Source organism: Mesoplodon densirostris, chromosome 2 (assembly GCF_025265405.1).
Source record: "Mesoplodon densirostris isolate mMesDen1 chromosome 2, mMesDen1 primary haplotype, whole genome shotgun sequence".
NCBI classification, from domain to species: Eukaryota; Metazoa; Chordata; class Mammalia; order Artiodactyla; family Ziphiidae; genus Mesoplodon; species Mesoplodon densirostris.
This window is the reverse complement of record NC_082662.1, coordinates 82,215,946-82,232,096: the sequence shown is the minus strand read 5'-3', so window position 1 is coordinate 82,232,096 and position 16,151 is coordinate 82,215,946. Positions and strand designations below refer to the sequence as shown.

The window sequence follows — 16,151 nt, the reverse complement described above, 5'->3', positions numbered from 1 at the left end:
GAATATGTGCAAGGAACTGTCTTATTCCTTTTTTATTCGCTGACAGTGCCTAGTACAGTGCCTTGCATGGTATAGGCAATTGGTGAATGTTGGTTGAATTGAACAAAATTATTTACTGCATACTTTACATGTAAAAGTCTCTGTGCTGGGGTTACTGTGAGACAAAAATAAATATAAGACTTGATCTCTGTTTACTCTCTTCACCTCTCTCTATGCCAAACATCCTCTGACCTCCACCCTAATTAACACACGTCATAATATTTGAAATTCCACAAATAGACTGTCTTAACAATTTTGGTACTCAGAGGTGGGTCCTCTTCGGGTGAGGCCCTAAGATAAATCCAAACTTGGACTTGACTTTATTACTAGGATAGTATATTTTTATTTTAATTGAAGTATAGTTGATTTACAATGTTGTGTTAATTTCTGCTGTAACTAGGATAGTAGATTAATCAATGTTTCTTTTTCTTCTTTTTGCCTGCAATTCAGAAGTATTGGAATGTGGAGAATTAACCATTTTTATCCAACATGAAATTGCATTTTCTTTTTGATTAGGTCATTTGAGACCACAGCTTACTTTGTATCTTTTATTGGGCAATCCCATTCACTGGAAAAACTAATAGATTCATATACTGTGCTAATAATGTCAAGTTTTAACACTTTAACAATAGCCAGTCTGGCTTTTCCTTTCTTTCCTTTTTGTTTTCAAAGATTCTTCCCCAGGTCAGAGCATTCTTTTATTACAGTGAGTAGATGTGCTTTGTGAATTTTCTCCAGGGGTCAAACTGTTTTCCACATCTTGATTTTCATTCTCAACTACATTTTCCTTTTAATGTCTTTAAATATTTTGGCTTTGAGCCACATAATGTGTCTTTGGATTTTTCTAGTTGCCTGCATTTTGTTTTTTGCATTACCTTATTCAAGATTTCTGCCCATGGGCTTCCCCGGTGGCGCAGTGGTTGAGAGTCCGCCTGCCGATGCAGGGGACACGGGTTCGTGCCCCGGTCTGGGAAGATCCCACATGCCACGGAGCTGCTAGGCCCGTGAGTCATGGCCGCTGAGCCTGCGCGTCCGGAGCCTGTGCTCTGCAATGGGAGAGGCCACAACAGTGAGAGGCCTGCGTACGGCAAAACAAACAAACAAACAAGATTTCTGCCCTTTTCAAGGTTTCTCCCACTCATAGAAGGTTTTTTGACATCTATTTTGTTTATAAAGAAATTCATCAACCATTACTACTTTTACTATTACAATTATTACCATTACTATACTACTATTTCTATAGTATTACAGTTTAGTTGCTTAATTCTTGTATAAACAAACAATTTCATTAGTGAGACAAGTTCCTGATCATGGTTGAGTTCTATTTGCTGGTGGTGCGATCTGATGCACATCAGTCAGTCAGTGGTGTACACTCACAACAGAGTTTTTGTTTTTGTTGGTAACTGCTTTTGTAGTGATATGTTATAAGAATTTACATAGTACATTATAATTTTATTTATTGTAAGTCCAATAGCAAACTGAGAATGTCCAATTTTAATGGATTTTACAGATGAAATAACCCAAAAGACAACCCTCCAAAATTGGCTGAAAATTTATATACATTTGATTGTTTACCCATTTGTGTAAATGAAGAAGAAAATTTTGTATTTTGAAAGAGTCCAAAGAGCTGTGTGACGTTGAGAAGATTACCAAACCTCTCTTTGCCTCATTAGGTTTTAGGTTTTAATGAAATTGAATGAGTTAGAACAATGCTTGGTAAATAGTAAGCACTCAAAAGTGTTAGCTATTATTATTAACTAATTCAGCAAGTATAAATACCTGTCGTTTGGAATCTATGTTTGTTGATAATGATGATGAAGTCACCAGCCTATAGTAAAGGGAATGTTTCTCATTCTTGTCAAATACGTGCAATTACAGTGTATTCCTCTGAATGCCAAAGTCATCTTGAGGGTTTGGAAAAGCAGAGTTTTACGATAGCTGCTAAACTAACTAATGAAAACTTTTTTTTTTTTTTTTTGAGAACCCAGAGATTCAGAACAGCCAAAGAACTTATTAAGGCAGGACTAGTAGATTCCTCAGGAAATTCTGATTCATGTCAGACATGTTAGCAACTTTTATGTTTGCTCAGTTCAAAAGCAACGAGAATAGCTCCTAATCAATGTTTCTCAAAGTGTGGTCTGTGAAACTGTCCTCAGACTCTGAGGTGGATACTTGTTTAAAAAGTTTTCTAGAACTCTCTCGGGACCTACTAATTCTTTGAAGGGTAACCAGCATACCGGGTGCTTCTTATATAACTTTAATTCGGAGACCCACAACACACTCAATAATGCAGGGAGAAAGTATGTTCACAGAATCAAATTGGACCAAACCCAGGGTAGGCTTTTCCGTTAACTGAGATGCTACACTTGATGCTCTGCTTGTCCATCAAGCATCTCCCAACAATTGGTCCCCTTAAGATCCAGAAACCTTCTTCTGCCATTACTCTACAGTTGTGACCAGCAATCTCGAGTCCTTTAGCTGTTTTCCTCAACAGTAGGAAGAAAAGGGACTGTGGCCCTCTCGTGATTGTGGAAATCAAATATGGGTCTGTTCCACCTTAAAGGGCCTAGACTTGCCTAAGTGGGTCTTGCAGAGTTTGGGCACCACCATATTTGGAGCGTGCCTACTTTGGGGCGGGAACCTCCTTGAGAGTGATTAGGTCAGCGCTGGGGGAGGTGACCTTGTTGGGTTTCTGGCACCCGAGAACAGTGGTGCACTGTTTCTGCTGCACCCGTTGGTGTAATTGGCCCAGACGCTCCACCAGCGCGAAGCCGCCTGAGAGCTCCTCGCTGGCCGCCCCCGCGGCCCGCAGCTCGGTAAGAGGCGGGAAAGCAGCGCGCCTGCGCCGTGGGAACCGGGGCCGAAGGCGAAAAGCGGGGAGCGGAGGGGGGCCGTTGGAGCCGAGTAGCGTACAGAGCGGCGTGTGACGCGGGGACGCCGCGCGCTCCCAACGTCGCCCCGGTTTGACGCACACGGCACCAAACTGTGAGTTTCAGGGGTTATTTGGTCGGATTCGCCGGGACCCGTGTGGGTTTCGGGCCTCTGGGTTGTGGCGGCGGCGGGACTGAGGGTGGCGGAGGAACTTGGGGGACCCGGCCTTCGGCGCTTGGGCCCGGGGAGCTACGCCCTAGGCTGGGTCCCAACCATCCAAAAGGACGCATTTTGCCGCACAGGCTAAGATGGCGGCGGCGGCCGAGGAGGCGGAGTTGGTGCTACACAAGGAGCCCGGGACCCGGGTTCGGGGAGGCGGCGGCCGCGGCGGCCGCGGGGGGCGGCGGTGCCTGAGGTGAGCGGCGGCCGCCGCCGCGGGGCGGGACTCGGCGGAGGTGGGGAGGGGGGGACTTTTCCACGGCGGCGTCGGAGGATCCGGTAGCGGACACAAAGGGGCTGAGCTGGGCACTAGACTTGGGGGTTTTGTTTAGTCACATGAAGCTGAGCAGCCAGTGAGCAGTAGAGGGAAGGGGCCGAGATCAGGCGGCTTGGGGAGCCTTGCGGTCGCCATTGCAATGCACTGAGTAACGGGGCGGTCCGAGAGCAGCCACCAACCCCTCTCTTTGGGGCTGCTCTGCCTCGGCCAGAAGCGTAGGCTCTGGCGTTAACTGTACACACCCCTCCCCTAACGTGGGACCAGGACCGCAGAGCCCTCCCCTCCCCCTGTTTTGCAAGATCTTATGCCGATAGGTGCCTGGGAAGTAACAGCAAGAGGTAAATCGCTCAAAGTGTTTGGGTTGCCAGGGGCTTGGTGGGTGTCCAGCTAAAGCTTTTTGCTTCTCCAGGTCTGATTCCCTGGCCTTTGTGTCCCTGGGAGCTTAATCTCTGCCAGAGGAAAGCAGGTGTGCTCCACTCCTCCCGTGAACCTGAAGATGAGTTGTCCCAGACCCTTCTCAGTGATTGGAAACTTAGGTGGTGGAACTAACGGTTTCTTGTTACGAGACTTCCACAGACGACTCTCGTGTTGGGATCCATCCATGGTTTAGCAACATTAGTGGAAAACTTTTCTTGAACTGTTTTAAGTAATATTGACATAAATTTAGTTGTTATAAAACTTTTATGTTTAGACTTCATATTTTGTGTGGTCATTAAGAAGTACTCAACGAGGAGAGAAACACAGTTGAGAGCCTGAATGATGGTCCTGTTTTGTATACAAGTTAATAACTTCAACAGAAATAACCAAAACACCATCATCTATTCTGGCCAGTCCTAACTAATGCCAGGCTTGTTGCATCTGGATGATACATTAGATTTGCCTTAATAATATATTGCCTCTCTGCAGTAGTTTAGTTACATAGTTTTGGTCCCACAAGAAAAAGAACATTTCAAAAAATAGACAACTCAAATTGCTCAAAGAAAGGAAACCTGCTGTTTGCCTTCAGTCATATGTGTAAGTATCCAGGGAACTAGATGGCAGCAATATTACAGCGATAGGTTTTTGTAAGAAAAAATTATAAAGAAGTTACAGTTTAGTTTAGACATTTTAATAGGTGAAACACGAAGGCTTGACTAGTATTAATGCAGTGATAGGTATATTGCTGTTAAAATCATGGTGGTGTAAGTTTTAGAATTTCTAACAGTTTAAACTTACACTGCACTTACATCTACATCATACTTGGTATATATTTGTAATATTTGAAGTACGAAATTTGGAAACAACTAATGTTTTGGCTAGGTCACATTAACAAATTAAATTACTTGATTGAAGGGATGTTTAAGCACATTTATATAACTAGCTTTAGATCTCTGTTCAAATCGAATTCGAACTTTTCAGCATTACTTAAAACTTTGATATTCCTTGTTTCTTCCCAGATTTATGTTTCCCCCCTTTTAGGTTTTCACCTTCTAATAGAGAACACTCTTGTATTAACGAATAGGAGATATATTAATATCAGCAAAATTATTATTGAATCATATAGTTTTAGTGTAGAAGGAATCTTAGAGAACAACTAATGTTACTCTCTCTTTTTCAATATATTGAGGGCCAGAGATGATTAAGTTAATGGCGTGATGGAAAATTGTCTCTCAACTTATACCCCATTGGTCTTTTCATTGGTCACATTGGTGGGATAAGGAGGTGACTATATGCAACTAATAATGGTTATAAAACAAAACAAGGTAGTATGCTTGAGAGTACTTGTTATTCATATACTATTATATTAATGAGAAATTATGTGACAATAAAACTTTTATTTAACTTGATATGGTAACTTAGTTTATAAAGTGACTTCCAAAGTGAAACAAAATCAGTTACAAAGTACAGACATTTCAGATAATTTCAAAGCAAGGTTGCTTTTGAATTCTGAGGCTTCCAAAACAATCGACTCAGAGATTTGAAAAACAAAACAAAACAGGTAGCTTGATAAACTTCTTGGGAAGTTTGAAGTAATTGCCATTTCTACTAGTTATGAGATAAGAAATGAGATAGAGGCTTCAAACAGTGATGCTAGTGCATTTCATTTTGTAAGTGTTTTAGTTGGAAAAATGGACATACCACTTTGCCTCCTGTTAAAAACAACTTGTTAAGACTAACTAGTACTACTGCTGAGTAGTAAATCTGTAACATCTGTTAGGAAATTCAACAAGTAGTAAAATCATTTAGGATGGGATCCCACAGTTATCTTTAACTTCTTTAGATATCACGTTAAAAAAAAAAAAACAGGTAAATTGTCTTTAGGTTTTAAAGTTTTTATGGGTCTTTTAAGGTGCACTTAAATTATTGATTTTTCTAGGAAAGTTGATATATTTCTTAATTTTCAACACTATGTGAGTGGATTTAATTATACTTTGGTTTTGGGATAATTAAGATTACTCCCGGATTCTCTGTATCAATAATTATGAAGTGAGTCTGTCACCTGCAGACCTTAAACTTTTTGCAGGTTTAATTTGTCATTCAAGTTATAAAAGAGGGAGAAGTTTGCTGTAGTTGAATTGAGACTGTATTGGGTAACAGGAGGAGAGAAGAAAAACTCAACGACAGTTACTTGAAGTGGTGGGGTTACCTGCAATTTAAAAAATTTAAAGAAATTGGTTGTTAGAAAAGATCAGGTTCATCTTTCTCTCACCCCAAATATATTACTAGTGTTTAGGGTTACTTATTTAGACTCTTCTCAGAATGTGATTCTAAAGGAAAGCAGGGGATCTTACTCTTGTGGGAATGCTTTTCTCATGACTGCTTTTTCTGGCATATATTAAGGCAACTATAGCTTGCAACGAATGCAGAAATTGGAATGTTGAATTATCCAGCCCTAATTTTTAAAGAACACTAGTTTTAGCAGTTCTTTTTTAATGTTTAAAAAAATTTTAAATTGATAGTCTGTAAAATAAAACATGAGAATAAAGGATGGATACTATAATATTTTGGATAGATATTCGAATAAGCTCTAATTTTTTTACATTTATCTGTTATTTATCCATCTGGTATAGAGAATGTCTGCTTTGTAGATGGAGAATCTGTAAATATTGAACAGAATTGTGTAGCACTGACTGAAGCAGGTTTAGAAGTTGTGTCTTTTAATTCAGGTTTATTAGGAGGGAATAGCTGCTTTTAATAGTGCAACCCATTTATATCATTGAATTTTGAGAAAACAGAATATCAAACTGATTCTTGCACCAGCTCACCCTGCTGGTTGGCTAAAGGATTTCTCTTCTTTCCCCTCTTAAAACAAAACAAAACAAAACAAAATAAAACACCAAACATAAAGATCACTTGAGACCTAGAAAGTAGAACACCAAGTTCAATTCGTGGTCTTTCTTCAGATAGCTGGAGTCTCCATGAAAAAGGTGTATTCTTCTCTCTAGGGCCTCAGTTGCTGTACTGTTTAATTTTTTCTTAGATCTGCTGAAGCTGAACTGTGAAGTTACTATCCTCTCTGAATTTACTGGGAACTCTTATGTGATTAGGAGGAGTTAGTATGTTTTTGTTCCTTTAAATTCAAGATAAAAGATCCTTTGACTACTGAGAGATGTTAGCAGTCCTGTGAGATAAACTTTCCAGGAGGAGAAAAGTCGAGGATTTCAAGAGGAGAAAGAGGAGAAAAATGCTAGGGTAGCAGCAACAGCAGTGCATACTTCTCTTGGATGAGGGAAAGCGAGACTGTATTAAGATTAGCGTTTCTAAGAGATTTCCCTTGTACTCTCCCTCTACTAACGTTTGCCCTAACTCTTCTGTCTGTAAGCTGTAGCCTTCCCATTTCATTTGGGATTCTTGGAACTGTGATTTTGTAGGTAGCTTTGTTTGAAGTATGGATGAGTGATTTGTTCCTTGAAATATGATTCTGTTAGTCTAAACTGTGATAGAAGTGAAGTTGGTTAGAGTGATAAACACAGTGTTTTAGGTATTAAGCTTTTTAGTATGTATATCATTCATTGAAATTGAAAATACAGCTTTATTTTGTTTAATCGAAATATAGTTGATGTACAATATTATTTTAGTTTCAGGTGTACAACTTAGTGATCAACATTTAAATACAAATGGAATGATCACCAGGATAAGTCTAGTAACCATCAGACCCCATACAAAGTTATTATAATATTATTGACCATATTTCTTATGCTGTATATTATATTACCTCCCCATGACTTACTGATTTTAAAATTGGAAGTCTGTACCTTTTAATTCCCTTCACCTATTTTGCCCATGCCGCTCCCCATTCTGGCAACCACCCCGTTTGTTCTCTGTATCTGTGGGGAAATACAGCTTTTAAAAGACTTTGTACAAAGTCAGGAAACTAAATATGTTGTGAGTCAAAAGGATAATTCCAAATTAAAAAGCACCTAATAAAGTGTTGGGGTTAAAGTACAGTTTACAAACCATATTTACCTGTATTATATCAGTTATTTATCTAATATTTATGAAAGATGAACATTTTTATCCTTTCTTCCAGAGTATTTATCCTTTTACTTGAAAGCATAATATCTTTTCATCAGTTTCTTGAGGAAGATGTCAAACATAACTAGTATTTTCAAAACACCAATTACTGGGGAGGGGGATGGTTCCTAATTATTGTTGAATAGTTTGTGCAGGATGGGAGGATAAGGTTTAAAAAGTGTAAGCCTTGAAGTAAAACTGGTGGGGTTAAGATCTAGCTGTGTGAGCACTAGGCAAGTAGATTTAACAATAAGAAATCTTCATAGAGGTTTAGGTTTATATTACATAATTCATGTAGTAAAGTCCTTAGCTTTCTGATATGTAATGAATGCTGAGTAAATGTTAGCTGTTAGAATAATAGTTATTATTATTATCATCATTGTTTAATTGTGTTTCCTACAGTAACGTGAAATTTTCACCTGTGAGTGATCTGAAGTTGTATACTTTTTCTAATGTTCCATTTTGAGGCCCATATCTACAAAGGAAGTAAGAGACAGTCATCAAAGTGTGGCATCTCCAGTTCTAGCAGCTAAAGCTATAACCAGGGTCAATATTTCGGGAACACATTCTCTTTTATGGCTGTCAGCTAATGATGATGATGATAATAATGCATTTGGGAGTGAGTGCATTTGAGTGAAGGGCTTTCCCAACCAGTGGGTTGGTTTGCTTTGTTACAACATCCTCAATTTCTTCACTCCCCTTTAAATTTTTGACCATGAGGATGGTGGTGACCGTTAGTAGAGAGAAGCGGGTGAGTGGCTATGTGTATTTGTATATAAAGTACACAGAAACCCCAGATGAGAGTGAGGGGTGGCTTCAGCAGAAGCTAGATTGAGGAGAAGAATGTTATCTTTTCATTACTTAGTGTGAGTCAGGGGAATTTCCTCAAACAGCATTTCCTTTTGCTGTTTTCCTCTCTACACTTCTCTTTGTTTTGTATATATCTGTGCTGGTATAGTCTTAAAGTTATTTCCCACTTTAAGTTTTTCTTGTACCACCTACCTTCTCCACCACAAACACAAATTTTAAACTTTAAAAGAAACTGTAAAAGGCAGTTAGTAAAAGTACTTTTAAGTTCACATAGGAGGGGGTGTGAGTATGAAATATTAGAAGTTTAATATTTGTTGAAAAAATATTTTCAGTGGTTTGGAAAAGGAAGTGGGGGGAAGTCACTGATAATCTTGTCACCATTATATAATCATTAGTATTAAAGGAAAGGGAGATGAGACTGACATTAATTAAGCATCTACTATGTATTCCTTATAATTATGCTGTGATATATATATATATTCCCATTTCATATGCAGGAAAACAAACTCAGACTTGGGTCACGTAGATAGTAAATAGTAGAGCAGCCAAGTTTCAACCTAGGCATATCTTGATTCTACAGATGAGACCTTTCTGTTCTGCCTTCCTAGCCTTTCTTTCTGTATATCTACATTTTTACCTTATACAGTTGTAAGTTTTGTCTCCTCCTTATGAAACGTAACATTATAGAAGTGTTTTTCTGCATACCCTTATTTCAAGTGGTGTCTTATTGCCCACATTGTTTATTCATACCACCATATAAAGGTTCTTTGTCTTGGCTGCTGGACATTGATACAGTGATATTGGTCAAAATAGAAGCTGCTTATTTCTTTACTCAGTGACTAAGTTGAAAAATAATTAGAAAAAAATACTCTAATATTTTAGAGTATTAAAACACTCATATTTTAATAATAAAAGTATTAATTAGAACTAATACTCTCTGGGATTAGAAATTCTACGAGTTTAATACTACTATCTATCCTTTCTGGTGAGACATTTAACTCAAAATGGATATATGTAAAATGTAGGTGACATTTTCAGTTTATAGCCATATGAAGACAACTTTTAAAATATTTTTACGCTTTGAAATGTCTTAAGCTTCCTTGTTAAAAATCTTTAAAGTTGATATTAAATAGGTACTTAAATCAACTGTCTAGTTATTATTAATAATTCTTAATGTAATCTTTAATATATAAAAAGAGAAAAGCTTAATATTGAATTTCTTACACTCGTATTGGGTGGAGGCCATATATTAAAAGATAATTTGTGGGACATTTATAAATCGATTATATAGGTCAGCACTGCCGAGTAGAAATATGTTGAGCCACAGTGTGATTTAAATATTTTCATAGCCACATTAAACAATAAAAAGAAATAAGTAAAATTAATATTAAATTCATTTTATTTAACCTGGTATATCCAAAATATTATCATTTCAACATGTACACATTGAGATACTTGCCATTCATTTTTTTCACACCAAGTCTTCAAAATCCAGTGTGTGTTACATACTTAAAGCATAACTCAGTTCAGACTAGCCAGACTTCAAGTGCTCATTAATCACGGATTGGACAGTGCAGATATAGACAGTAAGTTCTGTACAAGTATGGAGAAAGGATAAAGTAGAAATTGAACTGAGTCTTAAAGGATAGTTGGGAAAAGAGTATGCTGGGGAAGAACATTCCCAGAAAGAAGTGATGGGAATTAAAATAGGAGACATTATTAGAAACCAGATAATAGAGTGGCTTGAATCCAGCTTAGGGAATTTGGTTTCTACGTGTGTGTGTGTGTGTGTGTGTTGGAGAGATGCTGGAGGGTGCCTAATCCATGTCTTGCACATGAGCACTTGATGAATATTGAATTAACATTTAAGTGAATTAATATGAGGCAGAATAAGAAAAATGCTGGCAGAATATTAACAAAGCCTTGTGGGTCTTATAAGGGGAAAGAGTTGCGTTTAGGGAATATTGGTGTTCTGTGATTAGAAATATGGAGAATGATGAAAAAGGATGAGAATTGAGAAAAGCTTTTTAGATTTTACCATTATTGGTGACTTGTTTTTAAATGTTTTATTTATATATAATTTACATATATTGAAGTGCACAACGTTTATATGAGTACAACTCAGTAAAATGCCACAAATAAATATACCCAGGTAACTTCAACCCAGAGCAAGATACGTAACATTTTCTTCACTGAAAAAGGTGCCTTGTGCCCCTTCTTATTAATTCTTTCTCAAAGAAGTAAGCATATTCTGATCTCCATCATCTTAAATAGGTTTGGCTTATTTTTGAACTTGCTTATGGCATATTTGCCCTTTCCAAGGGTAGTGAGAGTTGACGCCTGAATCTGTCTCTTTCTTTTCTATCATTGGCATTGTTGGGTGAATTTGGAGGTAAATCAGATGATAAGTAGTTGGTACTGTGGCCCTGCTGTTTTTTTCCAGTGTGATATATACCAACATCAGAGAGATATTTCTTAGTTTTCATTAATAGTAACTTTTTAGAGGTTAGTTTTAATGACCAGAAAATTTGTTTAGAATGCAGGGGTTTGAATTGCTTCCGTAGATACCATAGTTGTCTGGCTTGCTTTCATTACAGTATTCTCTAGGCATATAGCCAAGAAGTAGGTAGAAGAGATCTTGGATTGCCTCCTTATATAGCTGCTTTTTGGAAGCTCTTTATTAGTAGCTTCTAGGCATTATGTAAGTTAGCTTTCAGGCATTTCAGATTACTTAATAAGGTATTTGAGTATTTCTGATTGTGATTGTAGGGGGAGGAATAAATTGGTGCACTTTTGTTTACAGGTAAGTATCCACTCTCAATCAGAAAGATTTTGCCATTTATGTGTAAAGAATGAGAATGCTACCGTAAGGACAGTTGCACAAAAGTTTGAATGGTTAAAATCCATGAAGGACACTTTGTAAATGGATCTGCAATGGAATTATTGATCATGATTTTTTTCTTGTAGTGCTTGAGTCATTTTTTTCCAAATGGGATTAATGGTTACAGCATTGTTTTTCATAAATATTGAGCACTGGAAGCCTTATTGTAGTGTAACAATTGGTGCTTTTGGGAGAAAGATTTTTTTCTGAAATATGTATCACTTATAATAAAGTTGTTAAAAGTACATAACAATGAAAATATGTATCATCACATTCCAGTATGCCAAGTTTTGAGGAATATGTTTTGTAAATTGTGCAGAAGTGGACATAAAAATACTTTCTAATTAATGTTTGAATTGTGAATGTTTTTGAGCTTATGAATGAAAGTATTTATATGAAGTTTTGTTTTTTGGAATTTGTACCAAGTTTGCTTAATATACTCTTGCTCCAAAAATTTTAATTGTTGTCTTGAAGAAATAAAACCTCATCTGTGAACTTTTATTATGTAGGTTTTGTATTTGTGAAGTATAGAAGGCCAAAGTAAAATTGATTAGATTAGACATTGAAAAAGCTTGTTTATTATCTATAAAATATTAAGATTTTATATAATAGCTTTTTTGGGCTAGAGTTAGAATATTACAAACAAAACAATTAGCATGTTATTATAGCTTTAAGACCTGACTTCTGTGTGTAGAAAAAAAAATATTTAAGAGTATGTTCTATGTTTTTGTGTTGTTTTGAAAAAATGAATGTTATATTTGAATTTGGGTTTGGGAGATTTAATTTTTTTGTATTCAGAAAAACCTTGTTTCCGTGGTTGTATTTCTCCCAACCTTCACTTGTTTTAACTGGGTTAATTATTATACACAATTCATTTAGTACCACACTAGGGTAAGACTGCAGATACATAGAGCAAATGATGTGGTTCCTGCTCCAAAGAGGTCATTATCTAAGATACAACTTAAAGAGTGCTTAATAATGAAATATTTGAATTACTGGACTGACACAAAATCATGCGAACAGTATACAGTAAGACGAAAAGATTCTTGGGAAAAATACTTTTTCATCTAGATTTTGAAGAAGTGTTATGATGTAAAGATTAGTGGAGAGGGTAGGGAGTATCAGCTAGGGGGAGGGTATGTTAAAAAGCACAGAGATGGATCTTGTGGAATACAAGCATTTTCCTTGTTTGAAGTAGCATCTATTTTAAATGAATGTAATGAAAAATAAAGCTTATAAGGTTGTGGCCTGAGCTGGAGGAATCTAAAGAAGTTTGGATTAGAAATAAGTAATTCTACTAAAGGCCATTGAACAGAAATACGTGAAGGAAAATGAGAAAGATCAGCAGCCAGATATAACATGATTAGAGAAGTGATTGAAGTGAGTAAGGTCAGTTAGAGGTTATCATCTTGGTGAATGGTGGGGAGGGTATATTAGGAATAAGGACGGGTAGTTTTAAAATAAAACTGGCGGAAAATGTGGCTCCTACGTTTGTAGTGCAAAATTAAAATAAGAATGGAACCATTTTATTATCTCTGGTATTGAAAATAAACTTACTTGGAGACACAGTTTGCAAGTAAGTTATTAATACCGATTGAGGTATTATTGTACATTTGCCTTATCCTATAAAAAAACTTACGAGCTTTTTAAAAAACCTTTGATTTGAAAACTAAGTAAAACCCAAGAAAGTTATGCTATAGTGGTATTTTCTGAATTGCTCGTACTTTCAACTAAAAAACTATTTGAGATGAATAGTAAGAAGAGCTTGTAATTGTATTGCTGTGTTTGGAGTTATAATAGTACATTTAAGCCATGGTTTAAGAGATATTCTAATTGGTATGGGAGTTGGTATGAAAACAAAAGATAACAAAAATTAATACCTGGACTACCAGTGTTTAAATTTTTAAAAAATAGGTATTGTTTTAAAAACTGGGGACAGTTGAGAACACACTGCTTTTATGAGGGGGATCCCTAAAATGTAGTTCCCTCTGGGATATTTAAGATGTAATATGTTTGTCTTTACTGGAGTTTTTAAGAGTTCTTAAACTGAATGTATACTGTTGTCTTACAATGAATACCATTATTCTTAAAATGGAATTAGAAAATATGAAAAAATTATAAAAGTAATATAATTTTTAAAGTTTTTTTCTGCCTTTTCTGCCTTTTTTAGAGTTAGTAAATAGAACAGAGTTTAGGAGTTAATAGAGTCTTGGAGTTTTAAGACAGTATGTTAGTCTTATAACAAGTTTATATTTTAACCACTCTCACAGTTAGTATAGACTTAACTTTGGTTAGTAAAGAAGTTAGTGCCGTTTCTGGCACCATGGTAAAATAGGGAGGTACATTTGACTCCATCCAAGTTACCTGTGGAGGCAAATCAGCTAAAGCAAAAGAGAATAGGTTGTCCCCTACCATCGGTGGGAAAAAGATTTCATCCACCTCTCTGAAATTTGGGGTTTCTATGTAGATAGAGTGGGTGAGAATAGATGACAGCAGAACAATCTACTGTTCCTCGATTATTGGATGAACTGGTGGTTTGGGAATAGGAAGCTTGCTTGAAAGCCCTGCCCTAACCTCTTTTTTAAATAGTTCCCTATTTATACTTTTTTATGGCTGCAAACTTACTGGAAATAGACCTATCCTCACCTGTGTTCGCTGCCGTGGGTCTCTGCACGCTGAGAAGCCATGAAAAATCACTGCATAAATAAGGAGAGGCAGCAGTTTAAACGGGTTGGAAACTAGGAAACCAAACTGACTAATCCATGTATATTGATCCCACTGAAACAGCTCATACAGTAAAGGAGGAGATAGAGGTAACCATCAGTGGCTGTGATGGAAACAAAAGTCTTATGCAATGAAACTGAATGTCTTAATGGTGGCATTGCCATTAACAGTGATACAAATGTCTTCCTAAGTAGGTGTCCTTTGGTGTGACGTTGCTCACCTAGTCGTCTCCTGGTTTATCTCATTTTCCAAGCCTTATTCACCAACTTTCCTGTCAAATTTGATTACCCAGTACCCTTCTAACAGCTTTTTCTTAAATTAATTGGAATTGATTTCTTTCCCACTCTCCTCCCCTTTACAAATTGAATTAAAAATTCTTGATATGTGGTTTTATAAAAGTTTTATCTAAGTAAAAATAACAAATGTTTGAAATAAAGAAATGGCAAAAATGATACTAAAACTTGCAAGTTTCATTCATATCAAGCAAAGACTAAAACTTTTCTAGGCCAAAACCTTTGAGAAAAAGGAATTTTTTAATTAATAAAAAATTAGGGCCACTAAGCAATATTAGGCTTGAGCTTTTGTGTGATGAACTCAGAGCACTGAAACATATGAAGTAGAGTTTCTTTGGAGAAATTGGTAACATCAGTCTTTTCAGGAGACTTTAACTCTCAGATTTTAATAGATCAAGTAAACAAAAAGGCTATAAAGATTTGAATAACAATATGCTTTATTTAATAGGTGTATGTCAAACTTTGTTCCCAATAAAGAAATACACTTTTTTTTCCAATTTATGTGAATTAAAAATTTTTTTTAAATGTCTTGGGCTTGAGAATTTGAAATTTTAATAAGAGAAATTATATAGGTCAATATTTTTTGACTACAGTATAGAAAAGCTAGATATTAAAGCCAAAATGATTGTAACTACTTGGACGATTAAAACTCTGTATCCTACTGGAACTTGAGGCTAAATTTCATACTATTTAAAAAGGAACAACAGTGAAGACATGACACATCAAAACTGATGAGATGAATATCTTTTTAAACATGGTGGATTAAATAACCATTTACTTTGATATCAAACCCCTACTAGAATTATAGTAATTTTTTTTTTAATCATAGGCTGTCAAGGACAAAGAAAACTGGAAATTTGATCACAGAAGTAAAACTTTGGAAGCTGGAAAGCAACAACTTCGTAGCTCTAAGAAAACTCAACTTTCTACTTTCAGTGGGAAGGCCTAGAATGGTCTACAATTATGCTGTTGAACCCTGGGGTACTTCAGGAATTTAGTGGCTGCATGTACCTTGAAAGAATTGTCTAAGAGTTAATAACAAGTTAACAACACTCACGGTGCCAAGAAACTTTATCCAAGTTTCTTTTCTGATATTCAAAGGGAAAATCTCTGTTCTTGAACAGTAGGCAAGCTCACGTTAAGGGTGTCTGTCATACTCAAAAACAGAGAATTGAGTAGAAATTTACCTGTTGAACTGGGAATCATCCACAGTCTCTTTTCTCCTCCTAGTTCTGAGAATACTAGGTATCAGGCTTCTACCCCCAGATGTGAGATTGGAAGATTCATCCTGCTGTAGCAAACTGATTATCAGGAAAAAAGACCAACAGATAATAATAGATAAGGATCCACTAGGGAAATCATCAGGCTGATCATCTCACACTGACACCTACCCATTAACATAGTACTTCAAGGCAACTTTTTTAAAAAAGATTCTTTTCCATTATAGTTTATCACAGATACTGGATATAGTTCCCCATGCTACGCAGTAAGACCCTGTTGTTTATCCATTCCATACATAGCAGCCTGCCTCTGCCAATCCCAA

The 16,151-nt window shown here is 36.5% G+C and overlaps 1 protein-coding gene across 9 annotated transcripts in view; it reads left to right on the top strand.

The window, feature by feature from the left end:
* Nucleotides 1–2,770: 2,770 nt before the first annotated feature.
* The window catches only part of ZNF644 (zinc finger protein 644), a 112,917-nt gene continuing 99,536 nt past the window's right edge, over nucleotides 2,771–16,151 (top strand). For 2 of the 9 annotated variants that reach the window (XM_060090092.1, XM_060090102.1), the window contains exon 1: nucleotides 2,771–2,855. The gene's annotated coding sequence lies outside the window, so the exon portion shown is untranslated. Of the gene's footprint in view, nucleotides 2,856–2,880; nucleotides 3,025–3,180; nucleotides 3,326–4,359; nucleotides 4,421–16,151 lie in introns of those variants that run through there. The other 7 variants (XM_060090101.1, XM_060090093.1, XM_060090103.1 and 4 more) reach the window with 6 other exon arrangements.